The following is a 15,410-nucleotide window of genomic DNA, read 5'->3' as shown; positions in this document are numbered from 1 at the left end:
TACCGTAACTTTTAGAGACTTTTTAAAAGTTTTTAAAAGTCTCAATTGAATACACCGTGACTTTTAAAGAATTTCAAAAAGTCTCAATTGAATACTCCTGAACTTTTTAAATCTCAAAAAGTTATTAAAAGTCTCAATTGAATACACCCCTATAGTGTTTGCTTCTTTTCCTCATAAGGGAATTCTTTAAAAAAATACCTCAAATCCAAACATGGGAAAGTAATTAGCATGGTAATAGTAGTTCTCAAAAAGTTTAAGGATATTGTAATGTATTGTCTAGAAAAGTTTAAGGATATAGTAACGTGTTGTTTCACTAGTACATGTTTTTTGCACAATGCCGTGTTAGCATTTATAATCCCTGTAGAAATTCAATATTATTGCATTCCAAATATAGACAAGAGTGAAATGGTTACTTACAGTCTTATCGCGCCAATTATTAGTTGCACTTTTCTTTCCAGATTTTTAAGGTTATGGTTTTTTGGAGTTATTCCACAAAGGAATAGATGTTATTATTGGCAACAGTATTGGTTATTTGGTTTTGAGCTAATTTTTCCAGAACCCTTTCCCCCCATTTCTTCGCCGAGAAGCCAGGTGATGACGAAGCAACATAGTTCTAAAAGGAACATTAATTTGGATGATGTGAATTCATTAGGTGAGAAAGAAATTGTAGGTGAAAATAGTTTGATTGTTACTTAAGATAATCCAGAAATAATAATTCGGTGGCAGTTATAGAATTAGCTGTTTGCAGCAACAATGAAGATAGTGTGGATAAAAATGCAATTAGCCAAATTATTTTTGTAGATGCGGTGACGGAATGTGAATCTAATTATTTTTTGTGTGAGGAAATAGAGAAGGTGGTGACGAAAGAGGTAAAGGCGAAGGAGATAAAAGAAAATTTGTTTGGGGATGTTACTACTGTAACGAATGAAGAAAAGAAGCGTGAAGGTAGAGTTGAATCTAAATGACAAACAGCCTAATGGTTGTGCTAATGAAATATGGAAATAGGGGCGATAAATTTTTTCAAGCAAAAAAGTCTTCGGAGATCGTTCTAGTGTCAATTGCTCTTTTCCATCCAATTTTCAACTTTATATTTTGTTCTATGTTGCTCATTGTACTCATCTTTGTTATTTAATTTAGCCAAATTATTGATGTGATACGTTGAATAGCTGACTTGTTTAATTTCTTGATTTGTTATTGCGGCTCGACAAAATAACAATAATAATAATAATAATAAGGACAACTCATCTTCTCCAATGTCCCACCACCACTTGGCAGCCAATAATTGCTCCCAAACCAATCTTTCAAATAAAAAAAGACTTATATTTTTTATGTTGATTTTATTTTTTCAATGAAAGTCATGAAAATGCATGTCAATCTCTTTATATAAAATACCGAATCTATTGGGGACAAAAATTTGGGTTTGGTTAAGTTCTTCTTAAATTAATAAACTTATAACCAGTATTAAACACATTGATCTTCTTGAGGATGTCATTGCAGATGCAAGAAATAACAAGGTATCAGCAATGTTAAACTCTTTATTGTTTATCGTTTATTAATTGAACTTCAGCATAGAAGAAAGCTGGAGATTATTGCATGAAATGATACTATTTATTCCTTCATAATAATTTGATGCGTAAGGCTGTGAATTAGTCTAAATCCTACCTTGCAATTAAGATATTTAACTATTGACGAAGTATTTCTCATAGTAGTGGAATTTAATATTATTTCTCAATAAAGAATATTAAATTTGTATTAAGATCCAGTTGGAAATTGAAATTGTAAAATCTAATGGAGAAGAGTTTGATCTGTTTGCGCAAGGCACCTTGGAATAGCGCATTTCAGTAGTTTCATTGTAACAAAGTAAATATGAAGACTGTATCTGTTTAAAAAAAGAGAAAAAAAGAGGATCGTTATTCAATATGCTTAATGTACAATCATATAGTAAGCTCCATGAAATGTGTTTATCTTCAAAATTTGTCTATGAATTTCCCCTACAGTAAGTAAAGAAAAAAAGTGAGGTTACTTTTCATCTTGTTTGACTGTTATTAGAATATAGGATTTTGATATTTGTACACCGGGTTGACCCACCCCTCACAACAAGGGGGGCCTAGGACGAATAAAAAAATCGTGGGCCCCCATATTGTGAGGCGGTCGGTACACCGGGGTGTCGAGTGTCAACCCTGGTATATAAGTAACAAGATCCTGTAATATACTATGGTGCAGAATGTTATCAGCATGATGAAGAAAGTGGAGCTTAAAGAGAAAAATGCAGAACAAGCAAACATGGAAGCTGCCAAGGGCGGTGCTGTTATACTGGATAGGGTTGAAGAGCTAAGACAAATGGTGCAACGTGCAAAGGAGGCAAATGACGTGGTTCTACTCCTATTGCTGATAGTATTATTTCTTGTTTATCTTGAGCTAAAGACTTGCATGTAAATATGGTGTTCTTTTCTTCTATTTGTAGCATGCTGAAGAAGAATATGGTGAAAAAGCCATCCTATCTACTTAGTTGAAAGAGCTTCAATCTCGTGTTCTCTCTTTGTCAGATGAAAGAGACAAATCTCTTGCAATTCTTCATGACGTGATTTCAGTTTTTGCCATGCATTCCGATTATACTCGCATCAGCTCTGAAAACATCAGACAGACATTATTTTGAATTTAGTTAATTAGTCAATATTTTTAACTATTTCAAAAAGTTGCTTTCCATGATTCCCTGCATTCTTCTTCCAATCATGCTTTCTAATCTTCTTCCCTCAAGGGAGGAAACAGAGAGGAAAACAGAAGGCAAGTAAAGAAAAGGATAAGAATAATCTTTGTTTCTTTTTAGAGAATTGTCTTTGCTAATATTTGCTTTCCTTCCTTTTTTTAAACTGTATTTTCTCCTTGGTTCGTGCTGGAAGGAATAATTGGGTGATACTATTGTTTTGTTCGTACATTTTTGAAATAATAATAGTTTGCTTTGTCGTTGATCATTTATTGTGATGTATAAAGGTAAAGAGTAAGATAATGAAAAAGAAGAAAGAATAATAATCAAGTCTGATATGTGTGTGAGAGAGATCAAGCCAGAAATGTAGAACATAAACGTCCTTATGCCCTATTTGAGCCCCATTTTACAAAAGAAATGTGTTTTCGAATAGTAATTTTTAGAAAAATGTGCATTTAAAAATGAGTTTTGGAAAAAATGAATTAAAGTTGTTAATTAATAAAATGAGTTTTTATCCTCCTTTTCATCAACGCCGTGTGTTGTCAAGTCATTTTTTTCATCTATGACGTAGACATATTTGTCCATCTTTATAGAAGGAATTAACTATTGTGAGCATTGAGTAAATTAACAAATAGTTCAATGAGTACTGGGAAGTAATTAACTATGGTAAGCATTGAGTAAGTTAATAAATAGTTCAATGAGTATTGGATAATCATTTAATTTTTAATGAGTAAATAGTAACCATAAGAAAGTTCCCTACACATAATTAAAGGTAAATATATTCGCCCCATAATTTTTGTTAACTGCACTACATTTTAATTACAATTAATATCCTTAAACTTTTCTTATTTTAAAACTTATCTTCTTAACTTTTTTAAAAAAAGTTTTCTATCATCTACCCTCTATTTAGTTTTCACATCTTATTTATAGAGATGATTTTCGTCCAAAATGTTTGAAATAAGGGCCAAAAAGACAGATTTATCTATCGTATTTTTAAATAATCAAAATAAATAACTAATACAAAATTTAAACAAAACATTTTTTTTATCTTTTCAATGCATGTTAGTAGAATATTTGGATGAAAATTGTGATTAGGCCTAAAATATGTTAATTAATTAAAGGTTGAGAATGATAATTCGAGGAAAAAAGTTGAGGATATAAAGCAAAAAGTGATCAAATATTGGAAATCATAATTGTAATTAAAAGTTGGTACAAATATAAAAAATTATTGTGTGAATATAATTACCTTTAATTAATTCTTCTAACCATATACTTCATTCACTGTTATCGATATTTAAAGAGAAAAAAGAGAGGTTAATTTATAATTTATACCAAACACGAGCCCAATCTCACTGCGTTCATAAAAATTTCACTTCTAAAGTTTGGATCACTTTCGTGAATTACGTACAATTTCGTCATATTTTGTAATGAAAAGGTTGGAAAAGTAACAAAATAAAAGGATTTGAGTCAATAATCAATTTAACTAAACTTCAAAAACACGAACACTATCCATCCACACTGGAAACATGTGCAGGCTGCTCAAATTCTGTGGAATCAGCTCTCATGAGCCTAAACGGTGTCATTAAAGCATCCGTCGCCTTGCTCCAGAATAAGGCTGATGTCACCTTTGATCCTACCTATCATATTCAGGGTCTCAGGGTCTGGTCAAGTTTGCGTTTTTTCCTTTTATTGGATTTATCTATTATGTCTGATATATATTGAATGCCTGCTGCACACATTTTGTTTCCCTGTGCAATCAGTGGTTATGACTTATGAGTTGATCTTTTCCACTTTCGATGCAATGACAAACTTTTGCAGTCCTGCCTCAAAAGCATTAATCGGTTACGTCTTATTTTCTTTTATTTGGTAGACATGATTCTGTTGCTGGATATACTGGTTGGTGATTTAAAGTGTTTATGGATTGCCACACTACTTGAAGGTCAGAACCGATTGATAAATTTTGATTTGGATGTAGAACTTGATAAATCGAACTTAGAAGATGGACCATTTCCAAGATTAAAGCATACTAATCTCTTTTCGCATCTCTTCCAATGCGGCATGTTTTCTTGATCAACAAATGGGCTTTTATGCGGATAGAATCTTATAGTATTTAATGATTCTCGCTGTTTTTAATCTTTGCGCAATTATTTCCTGTTTGATCTGTGCATCTGGTGGAAACGTTGATATATTTTCTGCATGAATAATTACTGATATATTAATTGCTTCATTCTTGGCTGAATTTTCTGGTTGAGTCGGCTTGCCCCTCCATTTCCACTTTTCCTCTCGTAATTTCTTGTTTATGTTTTTAAATGGACTGTAGCCTGTCTCTTCTTGTTTCAGGATGAAGACATTAAAAATTCAATAGGAGACGCAGAATTTGATGCGGAGATTTCACCCAAACCAAACCATCTAGTACTAAGCCACTTAGAACCCAAGTAGGGCAGTTTACAATAGGAGGAATGACGTATGCAGCTTGTGTCAGTTCTGTGGAAAGTATTCTAAGAAAGCTTCTGAGTGTGAAAAGGGCCATGGTTGCTTTGGCTACTTCATTAGGGGAAGTTGAATATGACATAGTTGTTATCAGTGAGTATGAAATAGTAAATGCAATTGAAGGTGCTGATTTTGAAGCTTCATTTGTGCAGAGTAGTGAGCAGGACAAAATTACTGTAGGGCTTATTGGGATATCTAGTGAAATGGATAACAGACATTGGAAGGCATTCTTAGCCATTTAAGGGAGTGAGGCAATTCTATTTTGACCGCACATCAAGAGATTTAGAAGATCATTTTGACCAAGAGCATCTTGGTTCTAGATCCTTAGTTGATGGAATTGAAAATGGAAGCTATGGAAAAATCAAGTTACTTGTCAAGAATCCTTATGCAAGAATGTCTTCTAAGGATCTAGAAGAATCATCAAAGATGTTTGAACTTTTTACTCCCAGCTTGTTTCTCAGTGTAGCTAGTGTGCTTCCGTGCATGATTGGTGTAATTCAATTATTATTTAATTTTTTCAGGACTGGTTTCCATATTTATTTGACATATTAGGAAATCTTTAGACATGTTATTTTTGCATATTCTGATATCAGGAAGAAGATGCTAACAGAAATCTTAAGGAATATGTTTTGAAAAACAATTTTGCTTGGTTCACTCTAAGTTGGAGAAAAAAGGAAAATGATTGATGTGCAATAAATCCTTGATGAATGCTACAAAAATGTGAAGGCACCTTCATTCCCTTGCGCAAAAGGTCTTCTTATTCATTTTTCTGACTCCTACTCGATTGGCTTCTGACTCCTACCCAATTGGCTCCAAGTCCCCGTCCTGATCATCCGAGTAGTCTGCCCTTGCATACTTTTGTTATATACTTTGCTACTTTGGCGATGTGGTCCTTTCCAAATGGGTGACTGGCTGAAGTTGGCTTTGGTAACTATTGTTGAATTTGTTGTCGGTAAGTGGTTCTATATTGCAGCTGGCAGAGCACATAGAAATGGTTCAACGAACATGGATGTTTTGGTTGCAGTGAGAAATTTGGTTACATACTTCTACACAGTTTGTGCATTATTACTTGGTGAAATCACCAGATTCTAGTCTCCAAAGTACTTTGAAACGAGTGCAATGCTAACAACCTTTGTACTTTTGGGCAAGCATTTGGAGAGTCTTGCAAAGGGGTCTTTCTAACGCTATCAGAAAGCTCATGGAACTCGCACCAGCAATCGCTACATTGCTTTTGCAAGACAAAGGTATAGCTTTTCCATTGTAGTTTTGGAATGTTGTTGAATTCGCTGTTGGTAAGTGGTTCTATATCGCTTGGAAATGGTTCAATAAACATGGATGTTTTGGCTGCAGTGGGAACTTCAGATTCATACTTCTACTGAATTTGTGCTTTATTAAATGGTGCAATCACCGAGTTCTGGTATCGAACATACTTTGAAACTAGTGCAATGCTAATAACCTTTGAACTTTTTTGGGCAAGCATTTGGAGAGTCTTGCAAAGGGATATTTTTGATGCTATCAGAAAGCTCGTGGAGATCGCGCTAGCAACCGCTACATTGCTATTTGCAAGACAAAGGTATAGCTTTTCCATTGTAGTTTTGGAATACGCCGGGAGGACAATCCGCTATTCTTAGAAGTTGGAATTAACGTGTTTATTGAGCCTCTGTTCGGGAAAGATTATTATTAAATTTTTTAGGATCTTTTTAGAAGGAATAGTGGTGAGGACCACGAAATGTGTGGCTAATGAGTAGTAATTTTGAATGTGTGATTGAATTAAAGATTGACTTTGGCTTTGACTTTGATTTTGACTGAATAGTAGAAGTAACTGTTTATTTACTAAAAATGTTGTTGGAGGAAAGATGAGTCTACTATCTTGGATTAGTTAAGGCTTTTAAGAGGACAACACTAATAGGAAGAAGAAAGTGAAAAAGGAAACTTGTATTTCTTAAATTCAAGACTTTACACACTTTTTGACTTGTTACAAAATGGAGGGCACTACCCCTTTATATAGTGTTTACAAGAAGATTCTAGTCCACACATTTTCTAGAGACACCTAGACCACATATCAAGATATTTTCCTAGAATTCTCTAGATATTCTTTATAAAACTGCATATCTTACTTAGATATTTATATAGATTTTTCTAGTAGATATTTATATAGATTTTTCTAGATAATGCTTCTAGATATGCTATGCATGTTGGGCCTTTTAATTGATTTGGGCCTATAAGCAAAAAATCTTTAAGCCCATATTATTTAGTCCAAAAATCAAGTTTACTACTCAACATCCCCCTTAAACTTGATTTTGCTACTCCAAGTAGAGTTTTTAACTTGCGGAACATATCATGCTTGAGTGACTTAGTGAGAATGTCGGCGATCTGCTCCTGGGAGGTTACATATTTCAGCTGCACTTCTTTCTTTGCAATGCTTTCTCTTATGAAGTGATATCTTATATCAATGTGCTTGCTTCTTTCATGGAATACTGGGTTCTTTGCCAATGCCAATGCCGATTTGTTATCAACATGGATTTTGATTGGCTCTTCTTGTGATACTCCAAGCGTCTTCAACAAGTTTCTAAGCCAAATCGCATGGCAGACACTTGATGTAGCTGCAACATATTCAACTTCACATGTAGATAGTGCTACGATCGATTGCTTTTTTGAGCTCCAAGTGAAAGCTGTGTCGCCCAAGTAAAACACGTACCCAGTCGTACTCTTTCTATCATCACTATCTCCGCCCCAATCACTGTCACTATATCCAACAAGTTTGAACTCATTAGATGATGAATAGACTAAGTCATAATCAAGCGTACCTTTGATGTAGCGAAGAATTCTCTTTGCAGTTTTCATATGGGTCATGATAGGTGTCTCCGTATAGCGACTAATGAGCCCAACTCCAAAAAGGATATCTGGTATTGTGCACGTCAAATATCTTAGACTTCCAACAAGGCTCTTAAAAAGTGTTGGATTTACTTTTTCACCTTCATCATTCTTCGACAACTTGATTCCGCATTCGACGGGGGTGCATACGGGCTTACAGTCCTCCATATTGAGTTTCTTTAGAATTTCTTTTGCATATCCTTCTTGTGAGATAAAAATGCAGTCCTCCATTTACTTTATCTCTATCCCAAGATAGTAGGCCATGTGGCCGATATCCGTCATCTCAAATTCTTGAGCCATGACCTTCTTAAACTCAATGATCATACTTTGATTATTTCCTGTAAATATAAGATCATCTACATACAAACAAACAAGCAAAATATCTCCTTTCTCATCTACCTTTGTATAAAGGGCATACTCATGAGGGCATTTTGTGAAGTTATTTTTTAGAAAATACTTGTCAATTCTACTATTCCATGCCCTTGGAACCTGTTTCAACCCATATAAAGCCTTTTTTAGTGTCAAGACTTTACCTTCATGTCCTTTTACTTTATAACTCATTGGTTGCTCCACATTGATTTCTTCTTCGAAATAACCATTTAGAAAAGCTGATTTCACGTCCATTTGAAATCTTCCACTTATTTTGCGCTGTAAGAGAGATAATTAATCTTATGGTTTCTAAACGAGTAACAGGAGCAAATACCTTTTCCTAATCAATTCCCGACCGTTGGTTGTAACCTTTGGCAACCAATCTTGCTTTGTATCTTTCTACGTCTCCTTTAGCGTTCTTCTTTGTCTTGTACACCCACTTAACTCCGATTGCTCTCTTTCCTTTGGGAAGAGTTGTCAGCTCCCACGTGTCATTTTTTTCTATAGCCTTAATCTCTTCATCTATAGCATCTCTCCATCTTTTATTTTGCACCGCTTCTTCATACCCTATTAGTTCACAATCGACAAAAAGACAAAAAAGTGTGAGATCATTTTGATTTTCGGTTACCTCATATAGCTCTTGTAGGCTCTTCATCTGTGGTGTCCTTTTCGATTGAACTTTCTCCTTGTGAGGATGATGGAGAAGCATTTCCATGAGTAGGTAATAGAGGTGGATTGATAATCTCTTGCTGCTCTCCATTCTTTTGTTCTTCTTCATAAAAGAATGGTAAGAAGTCATAGTCTTCTTCTTGGACACCCCAATCTCAAGCTCCTTCTTCATCAAACTCGACATCTCTACTTATGGTGATCTTCTCATTGCTTGGATTATACAACTTGTAGCCTTTAGAGCGAGAGTCATAGCCGATGAAGACATACCTTTCACTTTTGTCATCTAATTTGGACCGTTTTTGATCTGTTACATGAGCATATGCAATGCTTCCAAATACTCGTAAGTGAGAGATGCTGGGCTTTCTTCCACTCCATGCTTCTTGTGGTGTCTTATTCCACACACTTTTAGAAGGTGATCGGTTAGACAGATACACAGCGCAATTAACAGCTTCAGCCCAAAGTTCTTTGGGCAATCTCTTACTTTTGAGCATGTAGCGGGTCATGTTAAGAATTGATCTATTCTTTCTTTCTGCTACTCCATTTTGTTGGTGGAGAGTATGGAACCGTCAATGGACGACGAATTCCATTCTCCTCACAATATTTGTCAAACTTTTTGGAGGTGAACTCTCCTCCTCTCTCCGCTTTCTTTTTCAACAAGAGCTTTAAACTTCTTAAAAGTTTCAAAAACTTCCAATTTTTTTTTAAGAAAATAGACCCAAGTCTTTCTACTAAAATCATCAATAAAAAGAACAAAATAATTGCTCTTACCGAGAAAGCTTGGGTTAATTGGTCCACAAACATCGAAGTGTACAAGTTCTAGCGGCTTCTTAGCTCTTGTAGATGCTTCTTTTGGAAAACTTTTTCTCAAATGCTTTCCAAGTAAGCATCCTTCACATAATTGATCCGCATGATTTATTAGAGGCAAACCTTTCACCATTTTCTTCTTACATAACAACTTCAAGCCTCCAAAATTAAGATGCCCAAATCTCAAGTGCCAAAGCCAAGATGAATCTTTAAAACAAGCTTTTAAGCATTTAGCGATATCATTTTGAATGCTTAACGCAAACATTCTATTTCTTGTCATAGGGCTTTGGCAATCAAATTTTCTCTTTGATCTCTTATTGAAAGACTATGATCCTTCAAATGAATATCATAGCCCTTCTCCAAGAGTTGTCCCAAATTTAAAATGTTATTCTTCATATTAGGCACATAATAAACATTTGAGATAAACTGATGCGTACCATTTTTTAAGCGGATCAAGATTTTACCTTTTCCTTTCACTGGGATCTTGGATTCATCTCCAAAGATAATGTTACCGCTTATTGATTTATCAAGCTCCACAAACATGTTTTTTCTTTCACACATATGGTTGCTTGCTCCTGTATCCAAATACCAAGTATTCTTTTCTCTGCTCTCTTCACCTTTGTAAGCCAATAGTAGTGCAGGATCTACTTCACTTTCCCGACAAGCGTAGTGGGCTTTCTCTTCAACTTGGTTAGTAATATTTCTACATTTTGAAGCATAATGACCAAGTTTTTGACAATTATAACATTTAATTTGAGATTTGTCATACCTTGGTCCTTCATTTTTCCTCTTCCGCGACCTCTGGTAGAAAATGAACTTTGTCTTCTTTCCTCCTTGTAGAATGCAATTCTTCCTCGATCTTGGCCTCGTCCTCTTCCTCTTTGGCTTCTTCTACTATTGAACCTTCCTTCACCCTCGTTCAAAGTGAACTTTGTTTGAAGAGCTTGCTCTAATGGCTTTTCTTTCACCTTCTTCCTTAGTCTTTCCTCATGGGCTTGTAAAGATCCCATGAGTTGATCCACACTCATACTATCTAGATCTTTAGATTCCTCAATGGCTACAACTATGTAGTCAAATTTAGAATCTAAAGACCTAAGTATCTTCTCAATTACTCGAGTGTCATTCAACTTTTCTCCATTCTTTTTTAATTGATTCACAATAGCTAATACTCTAGAGAAGTAATCAGAAATTGATTCCGATTCTTTCATATGTAAAGCTTCAAACTCACCTCGAAATGTTTGAAGTCGAACCTTTTTCACCTTCTCAACTCCTTTGTGGGAGTTTTGCAAGATCTCCCATGCTTCCTTACTTGTAGTAGCACAAGTTACTTTCTCGAACATGCCTTCATCTAAGGCTTGATAGATGAGAGTGAGCGCCTTCTTGTCCTTCTTCCTTGCATCCTTCAAACTATCCCTTTGTGCTTGGGATAGAGCAACCTCGTCTTGTAGCTCCGTGTAGCCTTTCTCTACGATCTCCCATGCATCTTGCGACCCGAGCAATGCTTTCATCCTTATACTCCAATTGTCGTAGTTATCCTTGTTGAGTTGGGGGACTTGAAAAGGAATCATCCCACTTGCCATTTTTCACAAGAACTTTGGGGCTCTGATACCAGTTTGTTGGAGGAAAGATGGGTTTACTAATTTGGATTAGTTAAGACTTTTAAGAGGACAACACTAATAGGAAGAAGGAAGTGAAAAAGGAAACTTGTATTTATTAAATTCAAGACTTTACACACTTTTTGGCTTGTTACAAAATGGAGGGCACTACCCCTTTATATAGTATTTACAAGAAGATTCTAGTCCACACATTTTCTAGAGACACCTAGAGTACATATCAAGATATTTTCCTAAAATTCTCTAGATATTCTTTATAAAACTACATATCTTACTTAGATATTTATATAAATTTTTCTAGTAGATATTTATATAGATTTTTCTAGATAATGCTTCTAGAAATGCTATGCATGTTGGGCCTTTTAATTGATTTGGGCCTATAAGCAAAAATCCTTAAGCCCATATTATTTAGTCCAAAAATCAAGTTTACTACTCAACAAATGTTTCCCAAATAGAGGCTGAAGAGAATTTGAATATGTTTAATATTGCAGGTGGGAAAATTGTTGGAGAAAAGATATTGATGCCTTACCGATTCAACCTGGTGATGTATTTAAAGTACTTCCTGGTTCAAAGATGTCTGCAGATGATTTAGTTGTTTGGGGTTCAAGCGATGTAAATGAGAGTATGGTTACTGGTGAATCTGTGCCTGTTCTGAAAGATGTGAACTCATCAGTTATTGGAGGAACAATAAATTTACTTGGTTCCCTTCACATACAGGCCAACAATGTAGTTTCTAAATGAATATGCACTGATCTTTCGATTACACAACTCTCCTTACATTTTTCCCATGAAACTAAAAGGATAAACCTGGAGAAAATCTTTATACATTCATCTTAACTTTTTTGAAAGGAAGTATTGTTGGCATCATTTTGGTTGTCTGATAGCAAACAATGTAATTTCTCTAGTTGATTGAGAAGTGAATTTTATCACCAGGAGCTGCATTTGATTGTTGTCAATTCAAACAAGAAGCAGCTAAACTTAGTTCCCCTATAGAGTGGATCTCTGATGCTTGCAAGCTTATAACAATAAGAAATTGTCTTCTACTATTCTCATGAGATATCACAAACAAGACTGTTCACATTTTTAATAAAATTGATACATTCAATAGAAATTCTTGCTTCTTCTTTTTTCTCCCTCTGGCTATTATATGTTTTCAGTGAAAATCACATAGAGTTCACAGCTTAATCTTTAAGCATGGTATGCCCTCATGATATCATGCCTTTCTACCAGGGTTGTGGATTCATTATAGTCAGCTGATTATCTATTCCTTTTTTTGATCATTAACTGAAGTTTGTAACTAACTTCCATTTTTAATGTTAACAGCGTAAAACTAATCTAGTTCTATGATAACTTTGAATTACAACTTATATAAGCTTAGTTACTCTTTGCAGTGATTGGCAATCTATCGTTAACTCTCCTCTGATCAGGGGCTGGCTATGTAGAATCAAAAACATAGTTATTTGATTATTGTCATTAAGGGGAAAAATGATTTGTAAATTTCTGAAACTTATTTTTTTTATTTTTTATTTTTTATTTTTTATTTTACTAGGCTTGCAGCGAACACCTTCTGGCCAAGGCAATTCCCGACACTACCAAGGATGTTCATGGCCACAGGATGGAGTCTAATTTCTCCTGATGGCTTCTTGATGTCTCAGATTTCTCTGCTGTGCCTGGAAGAGGCGTGCCAATACTTTATAGATGGAAAACAGATTTTGATGAGTTCCTGAGATAATTTCAGATATTTTGATTACAAAGTGAAACAAGATTTAGATTTAGTGTTAGTGAAGTTCTAAACCAAAAGAAATATGCTCCATACATCTCATGTTTGCTCACTGATGTGTCCATTCAACAGGTTGCAACCGAAAGCTGCTGATTGAAAATCAAGTGCCTATACCAAGCCTTGTCGAGTAATTTGTGGTAGAGTCGGAAGAAAGTGCCAGGACTGGAATACTTGTGGCATATGCAACGATCTAATTGGTGTTCTTGGGGTAGCCAATCCATTGAAGAGGGAAGCTGCTGTTGTAGTAGAGGGTCTCATGAAAATTGGCGTGAATCCTATTATGATTACTGGTGATAATTGGAAAACTGCTCGGGCTGTTGCGAAGGTGGTATATATCTTCTTTCCCTTCTTTTGTGGTAATTGTTTGCCTGAACAGAAAAATAAGGAAGAGAAGAGGGGAGTGTGTATCTACAACTGAATTGAGTTTTACTCCTCAATAACTAATAAATGGTTTTCTCTAAAATAATAATATTAGTCCTCCACAATAAGATGAGAAATGAGCCACATGAAAGTTTAAACAAATCTATTCGACTAGGGAAATAAAAAAAAAAATCTCAAGTTAGTTCCCCATCTACATTCTCCCCTAGAGATCTGTGATACCATTAGAGACCGTCAACAAACCTTCCTCACTTAAAATAATCCTTCCAAGAGTAGTGTCGGGGAACTAGTGTGAATTTTACGCTCGACATCGCTAATCCAATTCTTGCAACACTAAAGGTGCACGGAGGGTGAGAACATGGATTGAAGCAGAGGAAACTATACGTCATTTATAGACTTCTAAGTTAAACAAAAGTCTCAGTTCACTGTATGATAAACGGATGCTCAAACACAAGAAATGGAAAATGATGGCATTGTATAATAAAATGTTAGTATACGTATACCCAATGCCGTAGAGTAGTAGGGATACATTGGCATGACAAATTGAAACATGGTACCTCCGGGCATGATTCTGTATCCATGCCTGTTGTGATTCTTATTAAGGTTCATTACACCCTAGTTGTGCATCGAAGTCTAAAATGTTATGAATTTATTACATTAAGCATGTAAAGCAAATGTTAGATGAGGTAGAAATCGGATCTGCTGTTGGTATGCGGGCATGGGCGGATCTACGATGGCCCCCACACTAAATTTGAAATCCAAGATTTTGCAATAGATTTTTCAAGATTTTCAAAAAAATTCATTATAATTTTCAATTTTGTCCCCACAATTAAAATTTTGTGAAATTTGTCCCCACAACTCTACTCTCCTGACTCCACCAGGTTGACATTACAGATGTTGGGGCAGAAGTGGTGCATTCAAGAAAAGCTGCTGTTATTTGTCCATTCCAGAAAGGTGGAATTGTAGTTGCAATGGTGGGTGATGGAATCAACGACTCTCCTGCCTTGGCTGCTGCTGATGTGTTCATTGCAATTGAGGCTGCTGACTATGTTTTGATGAGGAATAACTTTGATGTGATCACTGCTATCGATCTTTCAAGAAAGACCTTAACCCGCATGCGACGGAATTATGTCTTTGCCATGGGTTCCAATGAGGTTGCCATCCCAGTGGCCGCATGCATGGCCTTGTCATCTGTAACTTTTGTATGCTCTTCTTTGATTCTTAGGAGATATAGAAAACCGAGGCTTACCACTGTACTTGAAATAACTGTATAAGAGTAAGAAATATGAGAATGAAATAGAAAGAAAAAGGAGGACGGAGTAGATGTCAGGTATTGCTTAGCCAGCCAATTGAAAATTAACGACGGTGGACGTGGGTCCCAATTTTTTGTATCCTTTTGCTTATTTTTTCTTTTCCTTCTATTCAGTAGCGGGTGTAATTGTTCAACCCAACTGTCGTAATATGTGGAAATGGATTTGTTACATAATTTCTCATTTGGAGAAGTCCTCTTTCGAGTGGATAATTATCTTCACTGCCTGTGTATACATATCCGTGTGTTCACAAGGTAATTTAGCCATATCCATACCGGATATAGGGTCTAGTTGTCAGGATGTGCGATTCTCTATAGGACGTCTCTAATAACGCATCTTGTGCCGAATTGTTCGCTCAGTTTAAGAAATCATTTAGAATTATGTTATTTAATATCGATCTGGGTGATAGTGGATCATTA

The 15,410-nt window shown here is 35.4% G+C and overlaps 1 pseudogene; it reads left to right on the top strand.

The window, feature by feature from the left end:
• Positions 1-228: 228 nt before the first annotated feature.
• LOC111371926 lies at positions 229-15,030 on the top strand (annotated as a pseudogene).
• The last annotated feature ends 380 nt before the right edge of the window (positions 15,031-15,410 follow it).

This window comes from Olea europaea, chromosome 2 (genome assembly GCF_002742605.1).
Source record: "Olea europaea var. sylvestris chromosome 2, O_europaea_v1, whole genome shotgun sequence".
NCBI classification, from domain to species: Eukaryota; Viridiplantae; Streptophyta; class Magnoliopsida; order Lamiales; family Oleaceae; genus Olea; species Olea europaea.
Note: the sequence above shows the minus strand (reverse complement) of the source record. Positions and strands in the feature narration are given on the sequence as shown.